At 43.9% G+C, this 18,592-nt stretch overlaps 1 protein-coding gene across 2 annotated transcripts in view; it reads left to right on the forward strand.

Annotated features, from left to right (window-relative positions):
- Window positions 1-18,592, forward strand: part of FSTL4 (follistatin-like 4) — a 231,988-nt gene that overhangs the window by 33,581 nt on the left and 179,815 nt on the right. The gene's annotated exons all lie outside the window — the stretch shown is intronic.

An 18,592-nucleotide genomic window follows, 5' to 3' on the forward strand; every position in this document is an offset into this window, starting at 1 on the left:
TAACAGCAAGTTAAAGCATATTTTTCTGAGAGTAGTTCTTTGGAAAGTGTATGAAGAGTTGCAGGTGTCTAAGGAAGGTCAAAGCCCCTCAACAATTTCTGTGGCTTGAGCTTATCTTTATAGGAAAGAATAAAGTAAAGGATGTAGAACTAAAGAACTGCAGTACCTCCTCCCACTTTTGTACCTCAATCACAGTATTCAGGCATGCCCTTTACTACCAAGTTTTTTGTTGTGAATTGGTAATAATATCTGTAGTGGTGAAATTCGGTCTGCTAGTCTGTGTATCTCTTCAGGTCTGCTCTCCAATTTGAAGAGCTTAATTCAAAACCTATTAAAATCAATCTGAAGGTTTCCTTTTTCGCTTGTACTTTATGTCATACCACATCTCCAATAATGACTTGCTAGCTTTTCTCTGTGTCATTACTTTCTGCTGACTGTTCATGATTTAAAAGACCAAGAGGTTAAATAGCTTCTCTTCCGCCATCTCCGGTTACGTGAGAGTAAAGCTCAAGGGCTACATTTGAGAGCAGAAAATGAAGGTCTTGTTTGTAAATTATAGTTCAAGGTCAGTTTGAAGAGTGTTTCTTGAGGGACCGGGGCTGATCCTTCTTTTCCATTCATACCACAGTGGCATAGCTTGCATTTCATGTGTCTGACATCAGCACAACTCTGAATTTGGTGAGCTGTCCTGTCATGACCCTGCGAGGCTCTGCCCAAAAGACGAGGAAATGGGTCCACATTTAGAGGCACAGGTCATCGAGGGCATGGGGACTTGCATGGTGCAGCTCTGACCTGAGCAGTGGATGCGGGGGAGAGCATCAGTAAGAGGGTTTTAGGTAAATATACAGAGTTTGTAGCTCATGGGCAGCATATGGTCTGCACTGTCCTGTTGTAGAGCCTGCAGCTGTGTGGTCTTTCCACCTTTCAAGCTGCTATGGGATAACGTAAATGTTTAACTTATGACATCTTATGGACAGGGCCTTTTGATCTTTTCCCTGGTCACTTCATGTTGATCAGATATGCATAGAATCATCTTGAAGACTTTAATGCCAGTTCTTTTGGTCTACAGTAACTTCTCTGATCACAGTCCTTCTCTTTGGAAGTGAAGAAGGCCAGTGTGGTCAGAAGGTGGGGGCTCTTGTCAGGTGATCATCACGGGCATGGCATTGGGTTTGCATTTAGCCAGTTTGAACATGTGCCACCTGGGGCCAAGTCGTTGCCGTGGTCAGGGCGCTGCTGCCCAGCCAGTGGAGGCTGGGGGCTCTGCTTGGCTCCACGGTCCTTGCGTTGGGTCTGGCCAGCTGCAATTTCATGTCTTTGCCTCAAATGAAGCGTATGCTTCCCAAGGGATATAAAGTGCTGTAGGTCCCCGTAGTTCCTCTGCCTTCTAGAGGTGCAGGTCATCCTTTTTTCTGTCCTTGAGCTCTTTTATGGAGAAGTGAAAGTTGAGGGAGGCTTTTCTGTAACCTTCTCTTTCCTCTGACAAATATCCTTTATTTATTCTGTACTACAGTATGTTGTTTACAGCATATGCAGTGATATTAAACAGCTGCTGTGTCTCAAGCCAGAGGTAGCTGCAGCAATCCTGGAGTGCCTGTGTAAGCTCACGTCAAATCCCCAGGGATGAAGGGCTCTATTAAAAATGTAAGATCATTATCACTAATCTTGTAAGTGGACCGATGCATTTAACATATATAATTATAAACTTTCAAACAAGATGATTTCATCTGGTGCAGCATCTGGGAATTGTTTTTTCATTATCACGTTTCAGAAAGTGAAAAATCTTCCTATTCTCTCAGAGGATTTTGTGGGATTAGTTGCTGCTGTTTGCTGTTGCGTATTCCTGCAAATGTTTGTATAATTATGCACATCTCTCATTCGTTCTGCATCCTTTTGGGGGGTTTTGCGTTGCCTTCCCCGGTGATGTGCTGGGATGGTCCCCTTCAGATGGCAAGGAAAATAAGGACAGGCTTTTCCCATAATCAATTTGAAAAATGGACTGACAACGTCTGCAGGAGTCTACTGATGCGGCAAAGTACTTGCTTGTGCAATCAATTTGGGAATAACCATACTGACTCAGAAAATCACCTGATAAAGTGATTTGCATGAATGATATTTCCAGCATGAAATGCAATAGTAAACATATACTGATACTGTCATTGAAGGATTGTCTAAATTCCCTTCTAAGCCCCTGACAGCAGGTCGTGCTGTCCAGGCAGCAGCTCTGACCGCTCGTTTGCAGGGTTAAGGTGTAAAAAGAGGTCTGTCTGGTCCTGGTGATTGAAAATTTTACTTCATAAAGAGAGTGCTTCCTCAGTAGGATTTTAAGATAAATGGTACAGACAGTCAAAAGTCACTATGAGAGAGTGTGTTTACCTGATAAGAACAGCTCATCCCAGTTTGGATTTTCAAAGTATAGGGCTATTGACTATTGTGACAACTGATCTTTTGAATTAGAATAAAACCCAGTAAAGGCAAAACCAATGCATCTAAATTTTAAGTTAGTAAAGACTTAATTTCATCAATAACCTTAATTCCCTCTCCCTCTAATACTAACTTTTATAGGGAAAGTTCCCAGTTTTGACAGTGCTGGTGGAAAAGTTGATTGTGATGGCCCAGGGATGTTGTCACAGTTGTTTAAAGTCCAATTCTTGGAGAAGAAGCAAGGGAAATACACAAAAAAGGAAGGCGCAAAAAGGGGGAAAGGTGTAGTTTGTGTGGTGCTTACTTATAAGCATGTTCCTTAAGAAACATGAGTATATCTGCCGTGCACAATCTGACTAATCTATGCCAGCGTTGGGTTTTTGAGGCAGGGTTTTTGCTCTCTGCTTAAGGACTGTTGGCACTGTAGCAACAAGACCACCTGGTGAGTGAAGCCAGGCTCTTAGCAGAAGGCAGAGCGGCAGGGAAAGGGAAAGAAAGGCTTGGAAAGGAAAGCTGTGCACAGAAGAGGAGGCTTGTTTCTCTTGCAGGTAGGATTTAGCTCATGCAGCTGAAGGTGGCGATGCCGTTGGTGTGCGCCCTTTTCATAAGATGCCCATGGGGCTCTTGGTGAGGGAGATTTAATGGAGGAGATGGGAGAATGATGGAAATGTATTGCTTTGAGCCCCGTTCTCCCAGCATTTTGATCTTTACAAAACTCAAAGCACATTAAGAGTCCAGAATGAATCCATCCTTTTCATGTCTGAATTCTTCTTAATGCAGTTCTTGCATGATATCAATGGATACCTTCAGACAGACTGAAGGATTTCTGTCTCTTATTTAACTCTTTCCGAGTAAGGTGCACAGTGATGGGTTGTTGGAACATCTGTGGTACCCTGAGCCCGTTGTTACCGTATGAATTGTGGGATTTGCCCCATTCTGCCTTTGTGATGGAGAATTCAATTGTAGGGCACCTCTTTCTTGTAAATAATATGACTTATTTTTAAAGGTGATCGTGATCTCTGTTAGGTTTTAGGGACAGTAAAGTTATAAAGGTGCTGTTGGATTTCCCATTTGAATGATAGTTCCTGCCAGAGATGCTGGCTTACTCCTCTTCTTGCTCTGTAATTTCACTGTACATCCAGGAACTATGGGACTAGCAGGGACTTCAGATGTCTTATTCTCTATTTAGCTGCCTGGTTGTCACTCCTGACTTTCAGGAACTTAACAAGAAAGGAGAAGCAGGGGAGGAGTGGAAGAGGTAAATAGTGTGAGAATGGGAAGGGAAGGGGGAGACTGGTGCAAATCCTGCACTTGGCTGGGGTATTGAGCTGATGTGTCGACCAGGTAGCAGCTTTCTGGGAGTGGGACCAGGCAAGTGTGAAAGTGGTGGAAATACCTTGTAATGAAAAATGCTCAAGTTCCTACTGAGGAAGGATCATGGTAGGTTTACCATTTTTTGCCAAGTGATCCACTTCTGGCCAGCCAAGTATGTTTGACATAGATCAGTGCATAAGGCTCTTAAATCACATTCTTTTATAGGATGTTTTAAGGGTATTACAAGTTTTTCTTGTGATATTGCTTTCCTGTTTCCAGAGGGTAAGACAGGAGATACTGATGGAGGAGTAGGCAGAGCAGGCTTGCTTGGGAATAAGGATACTCCAGAGAGTCTTAAAAGATACAAGTTAAATGGGAAATTTCTCCTTGTTCTTGCTAGGGAGGGAAGATGCATTGCAGCTGCCTGCCAAGGGCAGAAATGTAGCTTGCCTGGCAATCGGGGAAAGCGCAAGGTTTCAATACAGTAGGTTGATGGACACCTGTGTCCCCCTCTGTACAGCGTTGGGAGCCAAAGGACTTTGTAATAAGATGGAAGATGATTTCTACTGGTGCAAACATTATGGAAAACAGTTTTAAATCTGTCTTTTAGGAGACCCCTCTTACCCTCTGAAAAGACCATGCTAGTGGGAATTTTCATTAGGATTTACTGTCCTTTTTCGGTAGAAACAGTACAGCACCACAAGCGAAAGTAGTGACGGAGCAAGAGAAACTCGCACATAATTTGAGCAATATGAGCATGTGACACCTCAGTTTTTTGCCCATATTGGAAAGATACTGTAAGGCTCGCTGGCTTTACAACAAGGTCTCAACCAACGTGTGATCTTGGTGGCTTAAGTCTTAGCGATCTTATCACAAACAAGATATGAGCAAAATAGAGTCTTTTTGTAGACTTGTAAAACTTAATTATTTTACAAGGGCAAACTTAATTAATAGAATTCATTGACACCTGCAGTTGAACTGGCTAACACATTCTCTTTCCTCAAATGTTTAGCCACTAGTAATTAATACTATATTGCAGTCTGCTAAAGCATCCCTAACTTTCTTCAGCCTTGGAGAAGCTGGGGGTTCCTTCTGTAAGAGTTTAACTGTAACACCAATTCCAAACGCCAAATCTCCACTTTTACTTGGAGATGCCCAAGTTCCAGAGAAAGAAGGGTTTAAGATGCATTTTTATTTTAATGGGCTAGCATGGTTGCTAAGCCTGATTGCACAGAGCCCGTCTCTGCAGCTCCACATGGAGCCCATTCACTCCTCTAGAAACCCTTTCAAATAATTTCAAAGTTAGAAATTTAGGAGCACATACAATATGCGAAGTGATTCAATGATTTAACACTATTTAAAACAGAGGAACTCCTGTTATGCCTCTCTTCCCTTTTAAACGTTTCCATCAAGAGCATTTGAAATCAAGGACTTAAACTCCTCTGTGCATCTGAATGTCTCACAGAAGGAGTGAGGATGTTGCCGAAAATTTAAATTATGACTTTGGAAACCAATAACAACATGAAATGAGTATATCTGCCAGTCACTGCAGTCCCTGTGTGCGGCAGCAAAGGAAAAGTAGGCTTTAAAATGCACCTGGCAAGACAGTGCCTTTAATGACATTGCACACCTGGTTATCCTTCTCTTGAGAAGGATAAGTGTGAGGGTTTTTTTTCTGTAAGCACAAAATAGGTGATTAAAGTCAGGTTAAGTTTTGCATTTGTACAGTGGCTTGATTATAACTTTAAAACATGATGGTTAATAAAAAGGATCAAAAGTAAAAGGGGTTATTAATTTTACTTGGTCTGTAATATTGCGGCAGTTATGTTCAATCATTTGTAAGACAGAAGGCTGTAAAATACATCCTGTGATGAGGTTATAGTAAAACTAAACATCGTCATAAATAACAAAATTCAGCTATTTATTTACTGATCTCTAAATAAGGTGTGATTGGAGTAAATGTGATGGGAAGCATTTAATTAAACTGAATGAAGGAGTGTTGTAAACATCACAACATTGCCAACAAAAACAGAAAATTAATGTGTTGGCAGGCCACATAGTTAAGACTCTAAAATGCATCTATAACTATGTCCTTTTGATAAATGTTTCTGTACCTCTGTGGATGCTTTCAAATTGATTCAAGGACATCCAAGTTCCATAATGTCTTGCTCAGCCTCTGTCAGGGCTGTTGTGCTGCTTACTTCCAGTGAAAACATTGCAAGTAAAGAATGTATTCCGTAAGGAGAAAACTGGCTAATACGCACAACTCTATAAAATGAAAATATGGTTTGCATTGGAAGGCTTGATGAATGTATTGTCACAGATGTCAAACTATTCTGGTCTTGGTAGTAGTAAATCTTTTTCTGTGGATTGCTTCTTTTCTCTTTTTGATACCTTCAGTAAAAACATCAAAATACATTTTAATTGATCCAATGTTTGCTGATGCAGTTCTGCTCCGTTCTCCTGTTTTACTTTGAAATTGCTGGATCCAGAAATGGGGGAGGATTCCTCCTGTGTCACAGGGAGGAAGCCTTGTCTAGGATGCGGGTCCTGCTAGAGGTATTATTTTGAATAGCTGATAAAACTCAGCCCAGAGTCTTCTGCTTTGCTGCCGTAGAGTTTCTTGTCCCCACCATGCAAAACTGCTGTTGCCACCATTTAGAATCATAGAATCATTAAGGTTGGAAGAGACCTCCAAGATCACCGAGTCCAACCGTCAACCCAACACCACCATGCCTACTAAACCATGTCCCTCAGCACCTCATCTACCCGTCTTTTAAATACTTCCAGGGATGGTGACTCAACCACTTCCCTGGGCAGCCTGTTCCAATGTTTAACTACTCTTTCAGTAAAGAAATTTTTCCTTACATCCAATCTAAACCTCCCCTGGCGCAACTTGAGGCCATTTCCTCTCGTCCTTTCGCCAGTTACTTGGGAGAAGAGACCGACACCCACCTCGCTACAACCTCCTTTCAGGTAGTTGTAGAGAGCAATGAGGTCTCCCCTCAGCCTCCTTTTCTCCAGGCTAAACAACCCCAGCTCCCTCAGCCGCTCCTCATAAGGCTTGTTCTCCAGACCCCTCACCAGCCTCGTTGCCCTTCTCTGGACACGTTCCAACATCTCAACATCCTTCTTGTAGTGAGGGGCCCAAAACTGAACACAGTATTCGAGGTGCGGCCGCACCAGTGCTGAGTACAGGGGCACTATCACTTCCCTGCTCCTGCTGGCCACACTATTTCTGATACAGGCCAGGATGCCGTTGGCCTTCTTGGCCGCCTGGGCACACTGCCGGCTCATGTTCAGCCGGCTCTCGACCAGCACCCCCAGGTCCTTTTCCGCCAGGCAGCTTTCCAGCCACTCTTCCCCAAGCCTGTAGCGCTGCATGGGGTTGTTGTGGCCAAAGTGCAGGACCCGGCACTTGGCCTTGTTGAACCTCATACAGTTGGCCTCGGCCCATCGATCCAGCCTGTCCAGGTCCCTCTGCAGAGCCTTCCTACCCTTGAGCAGATCAACACTCCCACCCAACTTGGTGTCGTCTGCAAACTTACTGAGGGTGCACTCGATCCCCTCATCCAGATCACTGATAAAGATATTAAACAGAACTGGCCCCAATACTGAGCCCTGGGGAACACCGCTCGTGACCGGCCGCCAACTGGATTGAACTCCATTCACCATTTAGAACCCACTCCCTTTCTGTACCCTTTTTTTATTTTTCAAGGGCAATCTAGTCAGTCATGCTCAGATTCCAGTTTCCCATTAGGCAAGCTGTTGTTGTCCTGTTGCTTGTATTGCCGTGGGGGAGCTGCTCAGGCTACACTGAGTCCGACTCTCAAATGCATCTGCCTTTTACAATGTGAACAAAAGCAGCATCTTTAAGTTTCTTTGCTGCTTTTCAAACCAGACCAGTGCCTAATTCATGGGAAGCCCACGTGCAGTCTACAGAGCCGTGTTCGTCAAAAAAAATCAAAATTTCTTTTTGCATACAAAGTAGATAGTAGGAGTTAGCGTTCATAGGAGACGTGTCAGAACCATGAACTTACCAAGTTGGTAAGTACTGACTTTGTGCCTTTGGAGGACTTTTTCCATAAAATGAGGTGGAGAGGAGTTGAGGTTAGAACACCAAGTACACTGCACAGACGGATGAAACCAGAGGCCATTAAGAGCCTTATCTCTTGAAGTGTGCTTTGTGATAGAAGTACATGAAAATCCCTCACTGCAGGTCCCCGACTGTAACGGTGTTAATGGAGCTTTGAGTAACACAGTGCAGCATGGCTGCAGTCTCATGGTTTTATCGTGCTTTTTCCATTATTTCTACTTCTTCTGTGGGAACCAGACTCGTCCTTTCTATTCTTTCTATTTTTTTTTTGACATAAAACGTATGGGACACTGCCAGGTGGGCATCCCTGCCAGGAAGATGGCAGCATTGCACTGTACCTGTGCAGGCACATTTAATTGTCCCATGCGGCTTTGCACGCTCCGTAGCACAGATCTTGTGCCCGGCAATTAATTTCTATTTCTGCTCTCCCTTCTTGCCGTTCCCCTGGACCTGGGCTGAGGGGGATGTGCAGACCTCACCCCTGGGGAAGCTGGGAAGCGTAACTACTTCTTTCTCCCTCCATGTGTATTTAAATGAGTTGGGAGCAGAGCCCCTGCACTTGACACTTTATCAATACTGCCTTCACTAGAAGTTCACTTCTGTTCATTAAAGTTCCCTTTTGAGATATAATTTGTCATTTCCGTTCAAGTGAGAAGAAGGGTATCTGGAGGAATGGGGTGGCTGCATTATTTCTTGATGTTGTAGATTCACAAAGAAATGGGTGGTATTGGCACATTGATACTCCCCTCCCACTGCTGGAGTTGATTCAGGTCCAGATTAAAACTCCACAGGTTAAGACCCATCAGCAGTTTTGGCTGGTACCAGCCAGCTGAGCTTGAAACAGTGGGTTTCATGGGGCCAAAACATTCTTCTCTTCCCTACCCACGTCTGCCATTTGACTTGCTAGAGAGCAGCCATGGACGTCACCTCCCCAAGGGCAGATTTAAAATTCAGTACATATTTGTAGTGGTAGGTTTGTTTTGAGTCACGTTCTTTGCTTCAATCTAGTCTGTGAAACTTCAACTGATGATTCCTGTAGTGTGTCTTTTCTTATCTGGACATCAATGTGATGACCCGTAGGCTGCTGAACTATTAAGAAAACTCTTAGGGAGATATTCAGGCTTCATTAAAGGCTTCAGAGATGTTCAAAACATGCTATATGTTTTTAGCTGTAAAGGAAGACATAGTTGCTTTTCCCTAAAACATACAACAGTCCAGCTGAATGTGGAAAATTGGATGAAAGTCTCTTACCAATAAAAACTCTTATATTTGCAGTGCTCTAAGACTTCCCACTCTGCACAAAAATGAGCTGTTGGAGGTAGGTGGTTGATCATTACAAAATGCAAAACGGAAATACCAGGTTCAAACTACTGGTGTGGTGTGTGTACATGCTTGAAGGAAGGACCCGGCGTAGCTTTCCCTGCTCTCTGAAGTGACTGTGCCTTGATTCGTATTTGTTGTTAGGATAGGTTTTGTGGCTTCTTGAGAAACAAATACAACATTAATGTTGACAATTAACCCAGTTGTTCTACCATGCAAAAAGGTGCAATTTTCCTCTTCATGAAAAATTAAGATCTGCTTTGATCATTTGGAAAGCATAAAGTAAACTAATGAAGCAACTTCAGTACATGAATTCCAGCGTTCTTGGTAGGTAAATGTGCAGCATCACTCCTTGTAGGCCCGGAGGATCTAACTACAATCTCAAAATAGAAAACCACAGAAGAAATAGCAACTAAATTTGCAATGCATTCCAAGAGCTGAAAGGGGATGGTGTCATGCTTGAAACTGGAGCGTTTATTCTCTTTGGTAATGCATACAGCTTTTTCCCCTCTCCATCAGGGACAGCACCAGCACTCCAAATAAGTAGAGAAGCTGGCACACAGATGCTTTCTTGCTCATTAATAAAGTCAAGAGTTTCAAGCACAGATTCAAGATATTGATAGAGCAAACTGCAACGTGTGCAGGAGAATGTCTGGATGTGCGTCGTAGGAAACGCAGCGGTGGTGATATTCTGCTGAAGAGTAAGACATGCCCACTGTGTGGATTCATCTAGGGAGAAGAAAAGCTTGCTGGGCTGTGCCTGTGTGGGATGTCCTAGGGGGTATCTGAGATAGGTGATGAGTTGGGGGCTAAGCCTACGTTTTGGTTTGCCATAAAAAGTAATGCCCTTGAAAGAGAAAGGAGGATTTTTGATGCAAGGAGAGGTCTGGCAGAGCTATTGCTCATGGTGCTGGCACAGAGCTGTGGCTTGGGCAGCCTGCGAGCAGCTTCAGCAGGTGCTTCTTGGTAAGGGACTGCAGTTTGCCAAAATGCCTGAGGACAAAGCCTGTCTCTGCCTCATGTGGCTTAAATGACTTCTTCTGGAATATATCTGCTGCAACTGTTCAGGGAAAAAAAGGATGGTAAATCACAATAGTGCCAAGTGATTGCTGTGGAAGAAGTTTATATCACTTTCATTCTGTAAGTTAACAGTTCATCTACTGAAGTAAAACCAAAGTCTGCCGAACGAGGAACGTTCATACCCATCAGCATTTGAGGACTATGTTTATTTAAAATCCTTTCAGGAGATATAAAAGTTACTGCTGCTGTGAACCTTGCAATAGCGATGTGAATAACTTCTTTTTGAGCTCTAACAGCTGCATCAAAATACTGAGAATTAATAAGCGGATGTGCCGGCCCAGCAGAAAGTCTTGTGGGCAGCTCCTGGCACACATGTCCCACACATGTCCTCCTGCCTCGTGAAGAGCAGCAGCATCGGATGGGCTGGGATGAGCGGATGAAGCTGTGATGGGAGGACCTGCGGGACCCAGCCGTGCTGGAAGTCGGGCCCAAGGCACGGTGTGACCAGGAGCCAGTCTGGGATGGAAGAGGTGCCGACGCTGAAATAAATACTGATTTCACTGAAGCTAGAGAGAAAACTCCCGCTGATAGAAATGCAAGCTTAAAGTGACAAGATAGAACAGAGGAACAGAGCAAGGAGAGTACGGTTCTGAAAAGTACAACCCATCCAAGGATTTTTTTATTTTATACTTCAATATATGCATCGATGTGTCTAATTGAAGGAGAAGAGTATTAATTGCATTCAGAGAAGAGTGCCAAGATGTATTTTGAAAAGCACTCAAATGTTTTGATAAGTTCTGGAGCACTTCAAGGGGTGGCTTGGGTTTTTTTCATAGCTTGACTTGATGTGAAGAGTATCTCTGTAATGTGAAAGGAAATTGTATCTTGAAAAGGCATCTAAGCTTACGCTGACTTGACTGTCATTTTCATGCTAATAGGTTATTAAAGGCTGAGTTAAATTGAAGACAGGAAACCTTTAGGGTCTGTTTAATGCATTGTAAGTACGAATACTGCTGTCTCTTGTCTTCATGCAAGTCTTTTTTTATTAAGCAAAAAAAAAAGCAGAACCATCATTTTTCTTCTAAAGACCTTACTAAAAAGAATGATTAGTATGTTAGTTTATTTTTTTGATATTTTTTCCATTCTGAAATTTTCCACACTCAGTGATGTGGTCTCACCCTCTGTGGACAGATGTGCTTATTTTGCACCAAGGTTGCTGACACGAATCTGATTGATGTCACCTGTGCTACAAGAGGTCTGGCTGCGCACTGAGCTCCGGACAGCAGGGAAGGCTCTGCCTTGGCAATCCCCCCCTGAAAACCAGCGGGGAAGCTGTGCATACCTTTTGCAGAAGGTTTAATTTGACCACCTCGCTTTGCAGTGTCAGGACCCAGCAACGTCAGTTATGTGACATCTACCATCCGCTGTCACTGGACAGAGAGGAATCGGAAAGCAGGAAAACACATCTTCTGAGACAGCCGAGTCCTACAGAATTAATAGAAAATGACGTATGGTGATCCGTTCTTTCAGCTGGCGAGCACAGTGCTTCAGTTTACTTAGGGTCATTAACATTTTTCTCTTGCTTCAACATGGAAAAAGCATATGAAGTCTGTGTGTTAGAATAGTTTGGGATGGGGAGAAGCAATCCACTTCTAATGCTTCAGATCGTGATTTCTAACCTCAACACTGTGCCAGGAATCCACTTGCTACTAAGCAGTGCATTTTGAGAAGGCGTTTATGCACAAGGCTGGGAGATAGGTCCATTGTCTCAAAAAATAAGCACTCCTTGCCGTTGTCCGCATCTTGCTCCTCCGCCTTTTTATGGCACAGTCCCATACAACAGTTTTGATGATGTGACAGGAAAATGTGGAAGGTTTAGAAGGATTTGTTCACTTTGGCTGCTTATGGAAGCTTCTCTGCATGAAGGATAACAGTGATATCACCTACTGCACAGCGATTAAGCCAAGTAAGGGTAGTTAATATTTACATGGCATTTTGAAGGAGTATGGTGATAAATTCCTAGATGATTTTCCAGATATAAACTTAATATGAAACTCGTGAATAAACAAGAAACAAGCCACAAACAAGGCAAAGTGGGTGGATATCAGCATTTTGTATCCCCGGCCCTTCTGTCGTCTGTCCTTCTTGCTCCTGCCATATTGCAAAGCAAAGGCAGTGGAAGTTGGGATTCTCCATCAAACAAAGTTTCTTACTCTTTACTCTGATTTCTTTACTTCATACTGGCCACTCTGTCTTCTAGACTTTAGATCTATATTAATGGATGTTTGTTCATTCTTCCGTAAATAGATCAGGTAGATAATAAGTAGTTATTTCAGAGTGCAGGTCTACAACTCAGCAAAGCTACATGCAGGTGAGACTTGCCAGAAGCAAAATCAATTGGATAAACTTTGAATATTTCAAAGAAGTTCAGTGCTGCATGTGAACAGAGATTAAAGATGCTGTAATGCACTCGAGCCATTTTTTCCAGCTACAAAACCGTATCTGATGGAAAAATGGCATCGCTCAAATATGCAGAAGTAAACAATGCCACCCCCCAAAAAAATTAATTACTAAAATGGCTGGTCTCAGTCCTCTAATAATCCAGCTCAGATGCAGAGCTTTGATAGTCTGTAAACTGATTGTAACGCGACTGGGCTGCAAAGCTTCGAAGAAGGAGTTGATTAAAGCTTAACCTGCCTGAAATGCATTCCCAGTTGTCCGAGTTGGGCTTTGGCAGCGTACAGGTGGTGCTGATGCCAGCGCCGCTGCCGGCATGGCCACGCTCCCTCAGGGGACCTGCGGCCTGACGGTGCGTTTCCAAGCTGGATAATATGCATGTCCCTGCTGTGGCACGAGTGAACCTCCTGCTACAGTGTTCAGCTCCTGCAGGGTCTCCAGCGTGGGTTGGTTCAGCGGGAGCAGGGCCCCTGAGCATCGGTTTGATGCTGTCCCGTTGGGATGAGGCTCTGCGTTACGGCCGAAGGGATTCCCCTTAGTGCACAGCCAAGCTGATGCGCCGTAAATATGGGACTGCTCCTGTGAAAATCTCAAGGACTTTTTATTTATTATTTCATTTCTTAAGGGCCCTTTAGGTGTTTTTTTTTTTTAAAGATTTTTTTACATTCTTTTTTGGTCTTTAAGGCTTATTAAATATCAGCGTCTTTAAGGTCCATAATGTGCAGGCAAGAGCCATGAGCTCTCCTGTCCTTCAGCAAATGTATTTCTGTTGTATTCAAAGATATGGCCCTTTCTCTCTCCAAAGCCTCTTGCAGTATACCCTGGTTAGTGTTTTAGGAGAGCTGACAGGGAGAATACATTACCGTGGGTGTATATTTTAATTTAAGTATGACAGATGGCCTTGGTCAGTAAATCTCCACTGTCTTTTTATTGTTTTATGTAATATTGTGCTCTTTGTGAACAGTCTTTTCAATGTTTGCTGGAAGTTCTTAGCTGTACAAACTTTTAGTAGTAAAATATATTTAAATACCCTCTGGAAAAACCGATAAAGGAAGGAATTCATTTTATTCCTTATATTCTACCATAGCCCTTCCAAATTTTTGTGGGAGAAGACATGAAATAATTTTGCAGATTTCTCTGAATTTCAGTGGGATAACGTTTGCTAACGGAGAGCACTGGTTTTGGAGCCTTTCCATACTCAACTCTCTTTGCATACAGCTATATACATTTTCTCCTTTTCTATATGCATTTTGTATTCAGCAGCAATGAATTAAATGTTTCCACTCACCTGGCTTCTGTGGTTGCTGTCTCTAAATACTTCACTGTGACACTTTGCCTTCTCCCACTGGCTTACAGGATTCTCAGGGAGCCCAGCAGTGACCAGCACATGTAACTGTATAGCATCTGGAATTAAAAGCAGCTTAAAATGCAAGTAAATACATAAGGAAAAGATGTGCATAAAACCTGTATGTTTTTACTCTATGTTTTTGACGCTTGCTTATAAGTGCAGTTGTATTCTTCTGAGATAAGTTAACCTGAACCTGAAAATGTTGCAAACAATTCTCACCCATTAACCATACCCGATTAAAGAGGGGCAAATAGATACCACAGGGTATCAGTTTTTTGAAGATGGTGGGAAGGTGGCTGCTGCACGTGTAAGAATGAGAATTTTATCTGACAGCACAGTGTTGAGTTCTGGCTTGATATTATTGCTTAGAAACTTCCCGATCTGGTGCAGAAAGCCGAGTCTCCCAGCTGGGCCTTTGGGATCATCTTAAACTGATGAGGAAACCAATTCTCCATCCACCAGTTGTACTGTAAAGAAATCTCTACTCAATGTGGAAAAATCTCCCAGTTCTTGTTCCCAGGGGCAGGAGCCCTGCCCAAATCACAGGGGAGGTTCAGCACAAAAAACGTCCTGGGCGATTAATAATTTTTCTCATCCCTCTTATCTCTTTTCCTTTTTCATTCAGAAAATGCTACAGTTCTGGCAAAGGCTGATGCCTCTTTTGATGCTGATGGTGTCTGACACAGCATTAATGTGTAGTCAGGCATGAAAAACAATGCAAGTAGCGTTGATGTGTTGTTTTCCAGGTTGGTTAAGTTCCTTCCTATTGAGGAAAGATATTTGAATATAGCTTGGTAGGCTGGAGGGAATAAATACAACCAGGAGTTCTCATTCCCGCCGATATTAATAGCGAAGCTCCCACCAATTTCAGGGGATTCTGGATGGGACCCTGATGATGCTTCCAGGAAACATGGATTTTTAGTTTCTCCTTCATTGCAGTAGGTGTTAAATGAGGCATCAGCCATCCACACTCACACCAACTCCACTTTCATTAAATACAGCGATACTGTACCTGGGGCAAAATGCAGCTAAGATGAGCAGAGGTATTAAATGCAGTCCTATACAAGTAATCAGAATTATAGTTATTGGGTGTAACGTTTCCTCTGGATGAGACTGGACGATTCTCCTGCACTTCTCGTCACACTGTGAAATTCCCCCTACATGAGCTTTGCTCCTTTCCTTTGCTCTAGTGATGTCCCCAAGCCGAAATGCGTCGATGGAGCTGGAGGGCCAAGGCGACACACATGACAAACATCAGTGGGATCTCTGTGGTTTAATGCTGACCCAATTTCCTTCACTTTTTTGCTATTTCACATATGTAGCAAACTGGTTTTGAAAACCCTACGTTTGTCCAAGGCGTGGAGGTGCTCGGCCGAGGATGTGGCTGGTGGCACCGTGGGATGCGGCAGCGGCCGCTCATCACTGATCTGCACAAACAGCCCTCTTTGTATCAACACTAGTTCCAGCATTTTGGGGAGGCAAATGGTAGTTTCTGTGGGTGGAAATCTGGAATTTACCCATCAAAATAACACCATGCAGACAAAGCCACTATTCTCCCCAACCAAAATGAGAACATTTCACTATGCTAATGGCTAAAGTAAGTTAGATGTATCTTTTTCCCCCCAGCACTGTTATGTTTTTGCAATGCGAGTTGTAAACGGGTAAGATTTTACTCAGGGTCAAATTCACAAATGCTCAATGAGTTTTTGCAAACTGGTGTTTACAAAGCAAAAGCCAGTGGGGGCTGTTGGCTCCAAATACTCACATTGCATTTGCAAGTTCGTCTGGCACTACTTTTAATTGAAAGTAGGAGTAGTTCGTCCATGATGCTTTAGGAATGAGAAGGCACTTCACTTCTTGAATTTTGTAAGGTTTTTTATTAAGTCTTCCGTGTTACATCTCTGGGAGGCTTCTGGGCCTCTGTATCCCTTAGGGATATGTACTTCAGGGAATTGCTGATCCGTATGGTTTCTCAGCTGATCAGAAGATGTATCTGAGTCTTATATGTGATACCAGAAAATCACAGCATAATGTAAACTATGTGTTTGCAATGCTTCATATAATCTAAAATGTGTTTCTGAAGTACGCTGGGAATGGGCTTTTGAGTTGCCTACAGCTGTGGGTGCTTTGTAAAACATTGCATCACGCACACCAGTGAAAGGGGCCCTGGGTTTGCTGGTTTGGGATTGAACCCATTTGTCATTTAAATTAGCAGGAGGGAGGAGAGTCAACACCGGTGTTACCTGAGGAGTTGCAATGAGCTGAGCAATTAGGGCAGCCTCACTCTCTGTGTCTCAAAATTGAATATAAAAAAGTGTCAGCATCAGAAGACAGCTGTGCAGCACCTAGCTCTGAAACCAACACCTTATATTTTAATCTTTCATGAAACCAACACCTTATATTTTAATCTTTCACGTGTTTTCAAAAGAGTATTGTTATCATGCTGAATGAGTGAATGGTCCGACTTCTCAACTCAATCTGCAGGGTGAAAGCACAGACTTGGTGCTGAATGTAATGGAGAATTTGCAACGTGCTCCCCGTTAAGGGCACAGCTGGTGCTGCAGTGCCCCTGCTCCACTGTGGTTAGCCCGAACACCGAGGCTCTGTGCTGCGGGGCAGGGGGCTGTGCCACAGCATGTTAAGCACATGTGAGAAGCAGCACCGAAGGTCTGTGATCCCCAGATGTTTTAAATATAAAAGTCACTGGAAGGATCGGGAAGGGAAAACCATCACTGGGTGGTTCTGCAGGTAGCCCATGTTAGTAGGAAGGGTCTCACGAGTAGAATCGCTTTGTCCCTAAAAATGATTTGGATTTAAAAGCTGTAAATTTGACACTTCCAACGTTTCATTTTTTGTGCTTCATTTGAAGTGAGAAATCCATTTCTGCCATGTAACCTGGCTGCACCTTTACTCCTAGGGACATAGATCATGATGGGGCTCAGGTGTGGGTGGGAGTAGGAGGAGCAAGGTTGAGTCTTGCTAATGCATTGCATCTAGTGGTGCTGACTGGGGAAGGGGTGGGAGGCAGCACCTTCAGTCCTGGTAAATTCAGGCTCCCTCCAGTTGCTTTCTTGCTGTTCCTCTGTGTGGTCATATAGAGTCAGCATGGAAGAGGCTTGGGAATAACAAGCAGGAGGCAGAATACCAGGCAGAAGTGCGTGTCCCAGGTGAGCAAGCTCCAGAGCATTACAGTAGCAATGGCTAGACAATTCACGTGGTCTGATGTCTGGCATGACCCAGCGGCAGGAGCTGTTTCCTACTGCTGAGGACACTCTCTGGCCTGCTCTTGGGAGAGGGGTTGTTGGCCAGCTGAGACTTGAATGCTGAGATGGCTCTGCTGTTCTTCCCAGGCTTGGAGAGGAGTTGGGTGAGTTGGCCAACGCTTGCCAAGCAGTGACATCCTTTCTGTGCTGGCTGCTGTCTCCAGAGTGTGTCTGAAGGACCTTGTCTGGTGTGTGGTCTGAATGGGGGCCCCAGTCCCCTCTGAGGGCTGGTGCTCCCCCAGAGCGTGTGGCAGGGGAGGGTTGAGTGTGCGCTGGTGCCGTGCTCTAGGGGACAGACTGAATGCTGGGGTCCTTACAGCAGCAGAGGAAAATAGAAGTGGGATGCATGTGCTGGAAGGCATCATTCTTGCTCCCCCTCAAACAGGAAAACAAAATGAGCCTCGGGCAGGTCCATGTTGGGTGATGGATGCTTCTAGCTACTGGAGGAGCAGCTTTGTGCCCTGGGCTGTGCTCGTCTGCTCTCATCAGCTAGGTGAGGCAGGGCCCAGGTCGTGCTCGGTGGGGGCATATCCAAGTGCGATCAAAGTATTTCAAGGAGTAATTCTGACTTGCAATGTGGGACTTCTTTCCCCCCCGGTCAGTAAAGAAGTGCTTCTGCAGCAGGGATGCTTTGTTCTCTCCTGAATGTGATTTTGGATAGCTCTTTACCATCCGTAGCCCTGTAAGAGCTTACAGGGATCATTGCAGCAGTATCGGCCCTGGGCTGGATGTACCCTTCGGGCCCTGCTGCTTACACTGCCCCAGTACAAGTCTTCCCCGACGGCTAGTTTTGCTTACGTTTATTGTTTGTAGTGAGGCACCGTAGCTCTGCTCGTCCACGTGGCTGTGAGATGACTTGGGAAAAACAGAAGGGACCCCTCAGCAGAGAACAAGTTAAGGAATATTTTAAAGGCTTCATTCAGAGATGTCCTTTGGTGCAGAAAGGAGTTTGCAGAAGTCCTGCATTTGGTTATTCAGGTTGGAGTATGGGTTTTTGGTGGTTTTTCCCTGTGTCTTCATTACTCAGCTGTAGGCTATCTAGCTCAGAGAAAAATACTGTATCAAGTCACTCATTAATTTGCTTGAAATGTTTGCTGGTTCCAGATGTGCCACTAATTTTAACACTATGTCAGTATGAGGTGGCAGCAGGGATGCTATATTATTGTGTTTTGTTAGTCAGGGGATAACGTAGTCCAGAGCTTTCACTGAACTTCATGGGTGCATGGAGGTTCAGGTGTTCAGAGAAGCGCTGGAAGTACCTAATTTAAATTCTTCTCCAGCTACTGGAAGAAAAAGATGAATCATAAATAAACCTAAATAATTTTCTGCCTTCTCTGCAGATTTCTTTCC

This window comes from Pygoscelis adeliae, unplaced genomic scaffold (assembly GCF_000699105.1).
Source record: "Pygoscelis adeliae isolate BGI_AS28 unplaced genomic scaffold, ASM69910v1 Scaffold34, whole genome shotgun sequence".
NCBI classification, from domain to species: Eukaryota; Metazoa; Chordata; class Aves; order Sphenisciformes; family Spheniscidae; genus Pygoscelis; species Pygoscelis adeliae.